General features: G+C 38.9%; 1 long non-coding RNA gene across 1 annotated transcript; it reads left to right on the top strand.

The window, feature by feature from the left end:
• The first annotated feature begins 486 nt into the window (after positions 1 to 486).
• LOC131490855 (uncharacterized) lies at positions 487 to 7,158 on the top strand. The gene is made up of 5 exons (XR_009251240.1): positions 487 to 644; positions 1,634 to 1,738; positions 3,644 to 3,946; positions 6,492 to 6,627; positions 7,082 to 7,158. It is a non-coding gene; the product is annotated as an uncharacterized LOC131490855 (long non-coding RNA).
• Positions 7,159 to 15,083: the final 7,925 nt, after the last annotated feature.

Below are 15,083 nucleotides of genomic sequence, written 5' to 3'. Positions count from 1 at the left end.
GCTTTTTTATTTCAAACCTAGCAAACAGCTCTGGGCATGCTTGCCTTGATGAACTGGAAAGGTTCCACACATTAAGGCCAGCAACCCTGACATAAGGCCATACTGAGAATGAATACATCTTTTCAATGAAGGGCTAATCTTGCACGAACACATTGCAGGGCGTTTTCAGGTCCTCTAATGACCCCCAGACTCTCTCTTGTACCATATTGTTAATGGAGATGATATTTGTGTTAAACCTGTACAGATTAAACTGGTGGATTATTTTCCCTGTATGTGTGTGTGTGTGTGTGTGTGTGTGTGTATATATATATATATATATATATATATATATATATATGTATATATTATGTATATGTATATATATATATATATATATATATATATATATATATATATATATACACACACACACATACATACAATTCAGCCCTGTGGCCAGACCATTCCTGACTGAGAAATACAAAATGTAACTGAATTTTCCTTTGCTTCATTAGTGGAAGCTTGAGAAAATTTAAAGGGGCTGTTCAACTTCCTTCCTTAAAACATGTCTCTATTTTTCTTTCTAGGGAACCACAGGATATCAGTGCTTCAGAATGGAAAGGTGACTACTGCAGACTAGATGCCAAGTTCATTTGATCATTTAGGTACTCACTTATTTTTTTAAAAAATGTGTGCATGCTCTCTGTATGCCAGACACTGTGGTGGGAGCTGATGAAAAAGAGGGAAACAAAATCCACAAAGTCCTGCCCTCCCACAGTTTACATTCAAATATGACACTGAGTCCTCTGTAGAAATGTAAGCCAAATACTTCCACCAGGAATGTTGACCAACATCTTGATTTTCTGGTCAAGACCTCACCCTGCTTGGTAACATGGCTTTTTATGGTACACCAATTCCCATCTCACCTGATATATCAACGTCTTTTTACATTTCTCCATTTATTCTATGTTTTGACCAACCATTTATTTAGAATTCCTATAAATGGAACTTAGCTTCCTGACAGCGCTGTTTTCCCACTACATCTACATCTCTGCTTTGATTTCTTTGTAATGTTTCCAACGTAGTAGGTGAAACCATGACGTGGTAGTAAGACATCTATTTGTATATCAGTTTTCGGTTTACACTGAAAATCTATGCCATATCCACGAAGGATTCCAACTGCTGGCAATACCCAGAGGCAGTCCTGGGACCAAACCAAGAAGTCTATTACCCAGAGTGCTTTCAAAATCAAGTTCTAGGCTGGTGGGAAGGATGAATGCATTGACTGAGAAGTTAAGCAAGGGGTCATATTCAAGTCCCTGTTGGAAATTAATGTTGTAAATACTGGGTGTTCAAGCATCAGATGATTCCTTGTAGCAGTTTTATCTATTCCACTGGACTTGGTTGTGTCCTTATGCTCATAAAACTGGGTTATACAAATCAGCTATTGCAAGGATCTGAATGGGTATCACTGTGGTGCTTAAGAAGTCACCAGCATATCTATGATAACTTTGCTGCCTCCCTCACAATGTTGCTGAAAGAATCAAGAGAAGATATTTGGGAAAGTGTTTCAGAAAATACTTTAGCTATGAGAAGTGGTAAATTCTCTACCATTATTATTCTCCATTGTAATTATCACTGTGTTTGTTTTAAGGCAACCTAGACTCCGAGACAACACGACTTGTATGTCACAAGGTCAATGTTCCCCCAGAAAAACACATTCTGGTATTGTGAGTGCCATCATCCAGATGCATTTGTGGTAGGTAACTCTGACCTTTATCTTTTCCAATGCTCTTGCCCTGCTGAGCGAAAATAGGACAGTGTTCCTTTTTCCCTGCTTCTAGATGAAACTGCACACATGGGTTACAAATTGGTACCTATTTATGATGGAGAAAATAGGAGGGTGAAAATAGAGCACTTATCAACTTGTCACAATATGAGGATGCTGGAAGGTTAAGTGTCATTCTCATGCTATCTTCAGAGGAAGAAAACTGGTTTTCCTTTCAACAGATGTTAAAAGAAAAACTTTTAGACTGTCACATATGACCCATATTTCTAGAATCTGGCCCAACTTGGCAACTGCAAGTCTTTGTGAACAGAGCCATCCAGAGGACATGGTTTTGGGGGAAGTAGTTAGGATATTACCAAGGACAGAATGATGTGACATGAATGTAGAACTAGAGGATGAGAAAGGAAATATATATAGTAAGAAAACAGTTATGGAGAATTATTGTGTCAAGTTTAGCCATGAACACATTAACCGGAGATACACAGGACAATCTGTCTCTCTTTGTGTTTGTATACTCCCACAGGCAGACACGTACATATCATATACATATGCTATCTTAGGTGGGATTTTTCTAGAAGCAGACCCTACAAATCAGATTGAGTGATTTGTAAAAGGAGTTTGGAAAGTAATCACAGGAATTACCAGTAGGGGAGCTGGAAGAGAAGAGATCTTGCACAAGGTATGTTAGCAAGCTGGTTACTGCTACAGTCAAGTGGGACTTCATAACTGGGACACCTTGGGGAGAAGGTGTGGAACCCATCTCAGTGTAATTTCACATTAGGGGCAAAGTCAGTGTTTATGGAATCATGAGTGCAGATACTTTTAATATATCAGTATCTGCTATATATACCTTTGCCCTCAGACTCTGCAATGTCTTCTGATTCTTCTTACCTGAATCTGATCCTTGAAATTCTTATCCATATACTCTGACCAAATACAACCTGAGGAGCGACACCTCAGACTGTCATACTGGGTAGAAAGGAATTTCTTCTTTAAAAAAAAAATATTTATTTATTTTGAGAGAGAGAGAGAGAGAGAGAGAGAGAGAGAGAGAGAGAGAGAGAAAACATGAGTGGAAAGGGGGCAGAAAGAGAGGGAAAGGGAGACTCCCAAGCAGACTCCCACACCATCAGCACAGACCCCCATAAGGAGCTCAATCTCACAAACCGTGACATCATGACCTGAGCCAAAATCAAAAGTCAGATGCTTAACCAACTCAGCCACCCAGGTGCCCCCAAAACATGAAATTTTAATATCATGTTTTATTTAATCTAGTATGTCTAAAATATTATTTCAACAAGTCATCAACACAGAGCCCTTGAGATATTTCACATTCTTGTTTTCAAAATCTTCAAAATAACTGTGTATTTTACACTTCCAGAACATTTCAATTCAGACTCTTGCATTTCTAAAGCTCAATAGCCACATGTGACTAGTAGCTACCATATTGGACAGAGCAGGTCTAGATCCTCACCACCCTCCATCTGGAATAAAGGGTGCTTAAGAGTGTCATAATATATTGAAAGTTAGATCAACCAATCTTTGGGGACACAAACATCATACCCCAGCTGGATGTTAAGTGGGAGATAGATTAGCAATGTCTATTATAGTTTGTCATCAATTTGCAGGATGGATATATAATAATAAGAAAGACCAGATATGCCTGCATCCTTAATCCCACCCTCTTAAAACAATAACCACAAAGACAACAACAATAACCCTAGATTTGTTGCTATTTAAGGTTTCACATACAACTCCAGGAATGAGGGTTAAGGGGAATCTTCCATTAAGTTTCTACACTCTGGCAAAGTGGGGAGGGAAAATATACGTGGCCTTCCTCTGATTCACCCCCTGGCATTTACACTTTTGTTATAGACCTCTTCCACATCATTTCTGGGTTGATCTCTGTTACCAACAGACAAAAGTCTAAGTGACAGTTACATCATTTCTGAGATCAGGTTATATAAGAGAACTTCATGCGCTCTCTCTCACTGCCTACTCTGGAGGAAGCCAGCTTTGATGGTGAGAGAACAGCCCTATGGAGAGACCTGTGTAACAAGGAACTGAGGCCTGCCAACAGCCTCATGAGTGAACCTAGAAGTGGATCTTCCAGTCCTGGTCAAGTCTTAGAGACTACAAGCCCAAGAATCTCATAATACCCTGAAGCAGAACCACCAGGTGAGGCACTCTGAGGTTCCTGACCCTCATCAATGGCATGAAATAATCAGGGTCAGTTGTTTGGCTACTAAGTTTTTGGGTATTTTTTTACATAACAATAAATAATTAATACAACATCCAAGAAAATAATTTCAATTATAGATGAATGAAGAGAGTCCATTTCTATGCTTACTCACTGAGATTTGTGTGCATTATATATAGTCAGACCAAAAGGAGTAAGTATGATCTTGAATTAGAAAGATAAAATCAGTCCAAGACAGGAAGAGAGTAGAAAGTGAGGAACATTACGGAAGGGAATAGGATAGTCCAGAATTTCCTCAAGGAGAACAAAGACACCAAAAAACTTGTTTTCATTGTTTGCTAGCCTACAGTAAAAGCATAGTCAGGACTGCTTTTTATTAAGGGCAAGCACTAGGTGTAGAAGTCATCCAAGTGTTATCCAGGTCATCAACAATTAGGGGGAAGAAAAGAAAAAAAAAATCTTCCTCATAGTGTTCAGGGTTAGTCCAGATTTTGAGACCATATAGCAGAGACAACTAAACATACAGTTATGCCCCCAGTCTGGAATCCAACTAGTATTAAAGAAGGTTTTGATCCTCCTTGGGACCAACATTCTAGAATGTTAACTGCATTTCTAAGGAAGCCATGCCGTCAGTCCTCGTGTACAGAAAGCTTTATGTGAGCTCCATTAATCTTATTATTAAATGTCTTTGCCATTCATTGATTAGACATACAAATCATCCATCCCCATAAGAAATTGCAAAAGAATTTAAAGTCACTCAAAACCCAGCCTTGTGCTCCCTGTAGTTGTCAAGGTAACAAACACCTTCCAATTTCAAGAAGCCAGACTTCTGCAGACTATTTTGAAGCCACTGTAGGTATTAGCCAGTCTTCCACTTCCCACTTTATGTAACAGTTTCCAGAGGCATTCTCAGGAGAGCTAATCAAGATATTAAGTTTACCCACAGACAGCCAGTGTGCCAATACCCTGTAGCAAGTTAGGAGAAATAAATAGGATTTTCTTTGTGTTCTATCAGCCTCAGATGCCAAATTCTTTAGCACCAAGTAGAAGCCCCTCCGCTGTCAGGGCTGGTTCCAGTAGGTGTTTTCAGGTCAGTTACTGAAGGAGAGAGATCAGGAGTATGAGAATGCAAACTCTACTTGGTCCTTTATATTGAGCACAGTGATGACTAGAGATGGCATCATTTCTTAATTGCTTACAATGGGGTAAAGCACTTAAAAAAAATGTTTGTTCATTTATTTTTTGAGAGAGAGGGAGAGAAAGAGAGAACAAGTGGGGGAGGAGCAGAGTGAGAGAAAGAGAGAGAATCCCAAGCAGGCTCAGTGCAGAGTCTGATGTGGGGCTCAAACCCCCACATTGTTACATCATGGCCTGAGTAAAAATCAGCAGTCAGACATCGAAACAACTGAGTCACCCAAGCACCCCAGGGTCAAGAACTTTTAAGTATTATCTCATATTTCCAACATTATCCTATACAAAAAAAAAAATGGATGTTATCATGCTCATTTTAAAGATAAAGAAGTTAGGGCTTGCTGTGTGGGTTGAATTCCTAGCAAGAACAGGGACCAGTTATTAAGTGATGGAATGTGGACAGGAACTGAAGTCTGCCTGACTTCAAGGGTGGTGCTCACATCCTCTGGGACTCTCACTGCCACCTCACCACTTCCTGTACTTGAATCTTTCTCTTGCTATTTCCTTTCTTAGACCACACTTACCATTAAACATTTTCTCTCCATGGCTGCAAGAACGATACTAAAGATCTTTAAGACTGGTATGGCATAGGAGTTGCTGAGTCACCATAGATGCCTGACGTAGTTTGTGCAGGGAAAGATCCTGAAGACCCCTGGAAAGCCAGAGAGTGTTGTCCTTTTTGTGGCCATATTCTTAAAACTGAGGGGTTACTAGAGGCACCATGAAGAGCGAAGTAGGGTACTCAGGGGCTCAGGACAGCTCCTATTTACTAACTGTTCCATAATTCTTTTAATACTGTGATAGGAGGTATGGTTACAGTGGTGGAGACCAGGTGAGTGTCAGTACTGACTGGCTGAGAAAATTAATAAGAGCAAGACAGAACTCTGATCTTATGAACACATGCTTTGCTCCAGAATTTCTGCCAGAAAAAAACATAGAAGAGTTTGTTCATTGTGTAAGAGTACATATTTCACAGAGGGACTTGTAAGAGCTGTACTAAGAAGATGAAACATATAAAAAGATGGCTAGTAGTTTTAGCTATATAACCCTAGATCCCTCAGAGCAGAAAAACTCTGCATTTAATACTAGAAATGTATAAATAAGCTAAGCTTCTTTGCTGGTTTTCTCATATTACACTTTGAATGATAATGTGTGCAAACTGCTCATGGAAGAAAATGTTTAACATGAATAGACTCTGGTCTTTTGAAATCAGTTTCATACTTTGGGCATAAATATTTCAGTATACTGCTTTACTGGTTCAACAAATGATGGGTCATTTTTGTCATGATACTCTCTGACAAGCAAACAGTAGTGTGATGTTTCATTTAACAGCTATAGTGGAAAAGGAAAAAGAGTGGGAGAAGATTCCAGAGGACCGCAGAGAATCTGGGACTGAACTGAGGAAAGCTTCTGGAGCTAACCCCACCCTGTCAGGCAAATGAGTACCACTAACAAGCCATGTGATGTAGTGAGTAGCTGTACCTCCTTAAATAACACAATTAAACATTCTGTATCATTAGTAATATCTTAACTTCATTACATGTGATGTACCACTAGGGATATCTTTGAAACCATTTTATATCTACTTATATAGCTAAGAAATGGTAAACATAAAAACTAAAAACAGGTAAGGGTAACTTTGAGATATCTTGGAATAAAATAACATAAACCATATTTGTGCTTTAGCGATTCCCATGTAATAAAACAGTATTTAATCCCCAAGAGTAAATATTTCTCTAGAAGGACTTTGCTGGTAAATGGACAATTCAGGCTGCCAAAGGGAATGAAAATAAGCATTATTTCTTTGGGGCCCTTCTTTCTCCATTTAACACAAAAATACCCATGATACACAATAGTTAACACTATGCTCAACATTTCTGGTTGAGTCATGAATTTTAACGTTTGAATATTTTTTTTTGAAGAGTGAATCTTATATTGTCACTGCTACTATTCCAGCCAACATATCCAAAGAATCTCGGGTTGCCATAATTAACACGGACCCTACGTACCTAGACCTAGGATCATGAAAGTCAGCGAATGCTGGCAGTGACAGCCTGAACTGTTACTGCCACTTCACATCCTCTTTCTGGGCAACGCTGTAGTTCCTCCCACAACAATAAAAACTGTACTTCCTTGACCTTTGAGTTCAGCTTCAAACTTGCTTGAGTTCAAGGAATGTGGGCATGAGCGATAGTGAGCTGGTTCCTAACCAAGGCATCAAGAGGCCTCATTCGCTTCCAGGTTGCATCTCAGCCTCCTGTTACTGCCATGACAGCAGCTTCCTCTGGATGACGGCTCTCCCTTCAGCTTGGGCCCCAGACTAAGCACGTGAGGAGCAGAGACAGTAGAGTATGCCTGGCCAGTCCCACAGAAGGAGGGCTGTGCGGCCAAATCCAGCCTACCTGAGCCCCAGCGCACTTAGGTGTGAGAGAAACGAAAGCCTATTGGTAAATGACTTGACTTCATATTTGCTTGTTAGAAACAAAATGTTGTCAACTACCAACTGATGCCCCAGAAGTGGCCTTTTAGTAGAGAGTTACTGAGAAGTGGCGTGGCGATACCTCAAATGACCTTCATTTTCTTCCTGATATCATCTCGCACTGTTGCTCCCTGTTCAAATCATGAAAACTCAAAACTTCTTAAGTGATAAGAATAGAATCAGCAAAGACAACCTATGGTACAGTAGCTGCAAGCAAATGAAAATGATTTAAGAAAACCCTACTGAGACTTGAAACTAAGGTAACCAAATCTGTAACAGCTCATTTAATGGATTTGTGTCACTATTTCATTTTCTTAAGGTAAGAGACATACGATCACAATATTTTTAAAAGAAATGTCCAGATTTAAAGAGAGAGGGCCACTAGAATCCAGTAATTACAGAGGGCTTCCTAGCTTAAATATCCACATTGTTTGGTTTGATCAAACCAAAATAAAAATTCATGTTCTTGGGAGAGTCCATTAGGGAGCAAAGTAAGTAGAGTTTCTCTCCCTAAATATTAAATGCATGCAGTCTACTGAGAATAGCACAGTGATGCACATAATTTACGCACCAGTCCTGCTGGTGAGAACCACACAAATTTGTTTTGAGTCTCAGTGCTTCAAACAGTTCTTCGTTTACATTTTATGTTGGATTGCACAAACTGTAGCTTTATATAGTACATGCACAAACAGACATGGCTCTGTCTTCCCTGAGTAAGAATGAAAATAACACAACCTGCCAAAATAGGCTTCATATCTTAGTGAAAGTTTCTAAAGAAGAGAAATAGCAGAGCTCTCACATTTCTTCAATGTAGCAAGAGGTTAATGCAGTTCCAGACAGAGGTCAATGCATTGATCAGTGCAGCTTTAAACAAGAAGGCAGGTCTTTTCACAGTGTTTACAATACATCTCAAAATTATCAAAACACTGTCAGTTTTACTTTGGGTTTTTGGTTCATTAAGCAAACATTTCTATTTTAAAAATCTTCTGCACAACAGTAATTGTTGCTAAATAATTCCGTGTATATATCTCCATGTGTAGTTCCATCAGATATGTTTATTTTAATGGCACCTGAAAACTTTTACGTAAATAGCATATAAAATACTTTTGTTTTATAGATACCATATACAAATGAAGGATTATAAATCCAATCAGTTGGAACTGAAACTATACAGAAATTGAAGAGGCAATGGGAATAGTAAGGATATTTCTCTTCGCCAGGTTCCCATTCCCTGCCTAGAAAGACTATTTTTAGTAAATATTGAAATGTCACCATTCTACCTTCTTACCACACAGGAAACAAAGGAAGAAAGCAAACTCTTATCATTATTTCACATTATTGACTTATAACCCTGAGTCAAATATCAATGTCTTTATTCTTGAGAAGATTGCTTTCACCCTTCCCCTCCTGTCTCTGTGTTCACTTACCAGCCATTCATTCATTCAACAAATATTTACTGAACACCCACTGTTTTCTAGGCACTGGATAGGAGACAGTTACAATAAACACATACATACATACATACATACATACATACATACATACATACATACATACATACATAAAATGACTAAATAAATAAATTGAAAGAATGAATGAATGACATGGCCTGAACCATACTGGAGTTTACAGTCAGACAGCAGAGATATATGCTAAGCCCATAGATAGGGAGTTAAATCAATCATTTCAAATAGTAATTAGTGCAGTGAAGGCAAAGAAACCAGGCACCCTGGAAGAGAGTAAGTAAGCTTAATTTGGATTGGGTGGTAAATCTAGGAAGAATTCTTATTTAAAGCTGGGATCCAAAGAATGCAGAAGACTGGCCTTTGAATGAAGTCTCCAGGCAGTGGAGAATGTACATACAAAGGCTCTGAAGCAAGAGAGAGATTGGTGTTACCTCTCTGAAATTTTGAAGAGATTTCTTCCACACCTTCGTTTCATTCTTAGGTCATGGTACTTTATACTTTTATTTTCTCTTAATATATATATTCTGTTTTCAAAGGTGCTTGAGGGCAGAGAACTAGTTTAGAGCCATTTTTATCACCCATCATAAACTATCATGTATTCCAAGGTCACAAACTTAAATGCCTCCAGGGTTTACACTGGAGGAAAGTTGATGAGGAATAATCATTTCACTCTTAACCCAGAAGAGGGGATTTTTTTGTTTTCCCAGTGAACCAGTCAAGCTTCAGGAAGGAAAACAGAAGTCATCCTATGAATTCTGAGTATAATACAGCTGCTTTGAACCTCACATCTGTGGTCTGATCCAAGCATCTATCTCCTATTCCCCCTGCACTTTCCCACTATCTTCTGAATCTCACTGATGCCTCTTACGAATAGACCAGAATCTGTGAGGATACTGGATTATAACAAGGATTAGATGTGGATTATGGGAAGTGTAGTGTCCAACATCTCTTTTGCATTACACTTTGCCAACTCAGCATCCACATTATTTTAGACATAATGAAGCTGTCGAATAACAAAAACAACATCCTTCTTCTATCTAGCATGATGCAAGTATTCCTTGGTTAACCAAATACTTGACCCACCTTTTCCCAAAAGTTGATATGTAAATTCCACTATGTCCCTGTATTCATCTTTGGGTAATATTCTTTTTCTAGCACAGTCATAATCTCCCTTTGTTATTTTATAATTTCAAGATTAAATGTAGAGGGTTAATCACTATTAATATAGCTTATAATAGCAGGGGGAGGAAAAATAGTTAATATAAAAAAAATTACAAACCAAGAAAAGTATTAATAGATACTACAATTTCCATTTCTGCAAGTAGCCACATGGTTATAATTCCTGCCTGCACTGTCCACTCTGTGATCCCTTTGTCTTGAGCTTGCACCTCAGTTGATTGGGATTCTTTACTTTTTAGAGTGACACCAAATGAGTCATGCAACATCTGAGTATATTGGTCCTGCCTATAGTTGGCTGTAGTCTTTTGCTTTTGACACACAGTGTCCTGAAGAATCACCTGACTTCCAGACCACCTCCTCCAGGCCCTCAGTGGATCAATCATTCAAGTCAGTAAAGTAATCTACTACTTCCTGTGTGTTCAGTGTTGGAAAGAATCAGGTGGTAAAACTCAGCTTCAAATTCAGGAATATTTGTCGGGCCTCCTGATGGAAGCACCCTTGTCAGTAGACCCTCTTAACAAGTGCACCCAAAGATATGGGTACAGAAAGCAAAAATTGTGTTTGAGTAATTAGGGGCAATAAGAAGAGAAGCAAAGCCCACCTCCAACCTTTGTTCCCAGGTCGTGTTTCTTCACTATGGGAGAAATGGAACCACCTATTGTTCAGAGAATCAGAAATCTTAATTACAGCACAACCCTTCAACGCTTCAAAGGGTTACTCAAGAATTGGCTTAACTTTCTAACCAGATCTTCTTTCATGTAATGTGAACAACAAATGTATGGTACAAAACTGAGCCTTCAGTACACATTTCACCTGTTTCTACTAGACTACTTGTTTAGGTCTTCTAGAGTCCATGAGTGAATTCCAAGGGTTTAAGCATACTGCTTTCCTTATTTTTCTGTTAAATGACTACACTGGGCAAAAGCAATGTTGTATGGGATACCTTGATTGTAAATGAAGCATTTAGTAAGTGCTGGCAGAAAAGGCAATTATATACACACAATAAAAATCTATTTCAGTGAGGACAAATTGCTGCTACTTCCAGAATCGAAGAGATCCAAATAATTATCTTGAGCCCAAATGACTGAGTCTATTCTTCCCTGAGGAATAATGCTGTATCAAGGGTTCAGCATTGACCTCTGTTATTGGCAGGCTGGGAATGAATGCAACTGTAGTGGTAGCCAGAACATCTCTATGGGGGGACCCCTACATCTGCTGATCCCGTGCATGAACCTCCATCCCTATCACCATGGTTACAAGGTTCATAAATCTATTGAACATACATAGGACTTATCAATTTGGGGGAAATATTTTTGGCAAATATCCCTACAATGCAAAGATCTCCATTCATTGCCATTTTCAGAGGTCCATATACGGAAGTCTTCACCAGTTCTCCAACAGTGTTTCTTCCAAATGTTTACCCCGCCCACAAATTGATTCAGATCTCTATTTTTGGCCATATCTTCTTTCATGTAATGTAAATACCAGGTGCATGGTCCAAAACTCTGCACATTTGATAGAATTCCCTTCTCCCCTATTCTTCAGGGCCACCCCTCAGTGATACTTCAATAGTGCACTCAGCCACCTAAGGGTTATATCAACATGTCACTCACCTGTAAATCAGGCCATCTTTTCCCTTTCACATTAAGCTAGTGATAGAGAACTCCTCATGAGGCCGTAAGGTATGCAGCGAAGGAGAGAGGTTAAGATTGCAGGAATGAATGAATACAGGTCATGGAAGGGTAAGCCAAGTAAGTGTTCATGATACTTATGTCTTCAAGTTCAATTTGAGTCAAATTTTATTTATGTCACTTCCATGCTGCTGTGCATGCCCTGTTTTATGACTTAGATCTATCCACTAAATTATGAGCATGCAACCCACTGTCAGGAATTCAGTCCACATGAGAGTTTGGTGGCAGGCCAGGAACCAATTCTCAATAGAATAATATTGCTCTATGTAAGGAGGCAGGACTTTGCTCCAAAACTCGGTGGCGCAGTGGGTGCACTGTGTTATAATTTTATTAGTAGTTGCCAAATGCTCCATACAGCATCCATAAACCAGTTCCAGGAAAAGGGAAGTTCAAACACCATTGGATCTACTATGTGATGTTGCCTGAATGGGAGACTTTAACAACGATCTGGAGTGGTTGCACAGTCTTGTTCTTTTCTGAGAACTACTTAAACCTGGCCTCAGTTAAAACCATAAAATCACTTCATTCACACAAACATCCCTTAATTTATAAAGCCTCAGTCATGCATACACACTAGGGGGATCCACAGTGTTCAAGGAACTTAAATATAATGTATCAAACCAACCCAAAATAAACCAAGTACAAAAAATATTTACATAAAGTTTTTGGGCAGAAACGTTATATAGTCACATAAACCTACTGGACATATAATTCAAGTCTCAGAATTCTACTCTTTCCTAATAAATTCCCTGATTTTTAAAATAGGAGACAGATAAGGCTGTGAATTCAACTTATGTTGTAAGTCAGTCACTTACATGATCAAATATAGGATTTCATTCTCATAAACCTCAACCCTCTGAGTTAGATGAAATAAAAGATACTTTTAGAGCATTCAAAAGTTAGCTCTTCAGTTGTCTGTCTGTGTCATTATCTGAGACCTGTATATAAGCTTTACAGTACAATTAGAAAAATGTATTCGTGGGTGCCTGGGGGGCTCAGTCGGTTGAGCGTCCGACTTTGGCCCAGATCATGATCTCACAGTTGGTGAGTTCAAGCCCCACGTCGGGCTCTGTGCAGACAGCTCAGAGCCTGAAGCCTGCTTCAGATTCTGCGTCCCCCTCTCTCTCTGCCCCTCCCTAGCTCATGCTCGCTCTCGCTCTGTCAAAAATAAAAATAAACTTAAAAAAAATGTATTCCTCTTCCTAATTCCATCTAATGTCTTATTGCATAAAAAATCTCGGTCTTGCACAATCTTTCCTTTCATAAGCACTTCATTCCAGCTACAGAAAAGCAATTGGGTTTGCTCTTGCATGCTAATGACAACCAGAGTTTCATTTTTCCAACAGCAATACAATAATGTCATTAATACCTTAATATCATTGAACCAGTCTCAAACTCTTGTATTTGATGTTCTCCTTCCCCCAAACTGCTCCAAGTATAAATAAATATTCATCAGATTTTGGTCTAAAAATATCATAGGGCTCCCAATTATGATGATTTGTTTAATGCAGGAAAGTATAGAGTTTATACAACTATTAGAATGTCCAGGGGGAACAAGAACACAGGTGTCATTGCAAGCAATCAATGCAGCACAGATACAAAGAAAACCATAGAAGGTAGTGCCAGTAATGTGGAACAATAGCTGACAAACCAGGTAATTTACTTTCAATAGATACATGAGTATATGAAATCTATTACTTTGTTCTAATGTTCTAAGTGACAATTGTTAATTGTCACTTCATTCCAATACTGGGAATTGGAATAGATGGTACAAACTGTAGCAACCTGGAGAAATCACTACTCTTTTCCCGAAGATTATTTCTAAATGGAAATGTGGTTGAAGGTTTGCCAGAATTCTTGACAATTCAGAAGATCACACCTTTGGGTGACAAAGTCCTCATTCTATAGAGTAGCTGATCAAGTGGTTATCAAGAGAAGTTGAATGATAGCCATAAAAGAAATCCATCAAGTCCCTTTGCTGTCAGTTCTAGTCTTCAATTCTCCAACAAGGCAGTCTCACCCCCACTTTTCTCTTACCTCTATCATAGCTTCCAAGGTCTACTTTCTAATAACAGTGAATGTCGTAAGATGATATGCAGCTCAAAACGAATAATGCATTCCACCTCTTTTCCAGTTAATCCCGTACTTAACTATTTCGTGCATGGTTAATCAAGGCAGTTTCCTCTCTCCATGAAAACCTTCCCTAGTTTATATAGTTCTCTTCAAAGCAGACATAGATTTGGAAATTGTTACTAAAATGTAAACACAAAGATAAGAGCTTATTTTTTATTAGAAATTCATATTTTCGGGGCGCCTGGGTGGCGCAGTCGGTTAAGCGTCCGACTTCAGCCAGGTCACGATCTCACGGTCTGTGAGTTTGAGCCCCGCGTCAGGCTCTGGGCTGATGGCTCAGAGCCTGGAGCCTGTTTCCGATTCTGTGTCTCCCTCTCTCTCTGTCCCTCCCCCCTTCATGCTCTGTCTCTCTCTGTCCCAAAAAATAAAATAAACGTTGAAAAAAAAAATTTAAAAAAAAGAAATTCATATTTTCCACTAAAGGGGTGCCTATAATTATAGCGAGAGCTGATATTTACTGAGTTTTTGAAGGGAAGAGAAGCAAGAAAGGTATTATGCTGAAAGCAATAGCTATACATAGTGAGGTCATAAGGAAGTGTGGTTTAAGATTGCATATTAGCTACAAAGGCAAGAGTCTTTTCCTGGGCGCTTCTTCTTAGACAAAGACATAAATATCTGCCTACATCCTTTCCCCTACCCCCTACTAATATCATATACTCAAGTGAAAGAAGCCTAGAATTATTCTTCCTAATGGCATATCCTCTGGAAATACTGAAAACTGAAACAAAACAAACCTCAAATTATGAGAATACAAAATATTGCTCATTCTTGGTGACATCTTCAAGTTAGTCTCTTGGAATATGGGGACAAGAGAGGGAGAGGATAGGATTTTGGTTTAACACAGCTGGGATTTAAATATTTCTGACCTCAAAGAAGGGAAACCAGTAATATAAAAGTCAGGAGACCAAGATGATAGCTATTTGAGCTGAGAAATCAGTTTCCTAAAGCAAAACCAAGTGTGGAGGAAGCAAGGCTA

Source organism: Neofelis nebulosa, chromosome 12 (genome assembly GCF_028018385.1).
Source record: "Neofelis nebulosa isolate mNeoNeb1 chromosome 12, mNeoNeb1.pri, whole genome shotgun sequence".
NCBI classification, from domain to species: domain Eukaryota; kingdom Metazoa; phylum Chordata; class Mammalia; order Carnivora; family Felidae; genus Neofelis; species Neofelis nebulosa.
The sequence above is the reverse complement of the archived record's forward strand: the minus strand, read 5'-3'. Positions and strand labels throughout refer to the sequence as shown.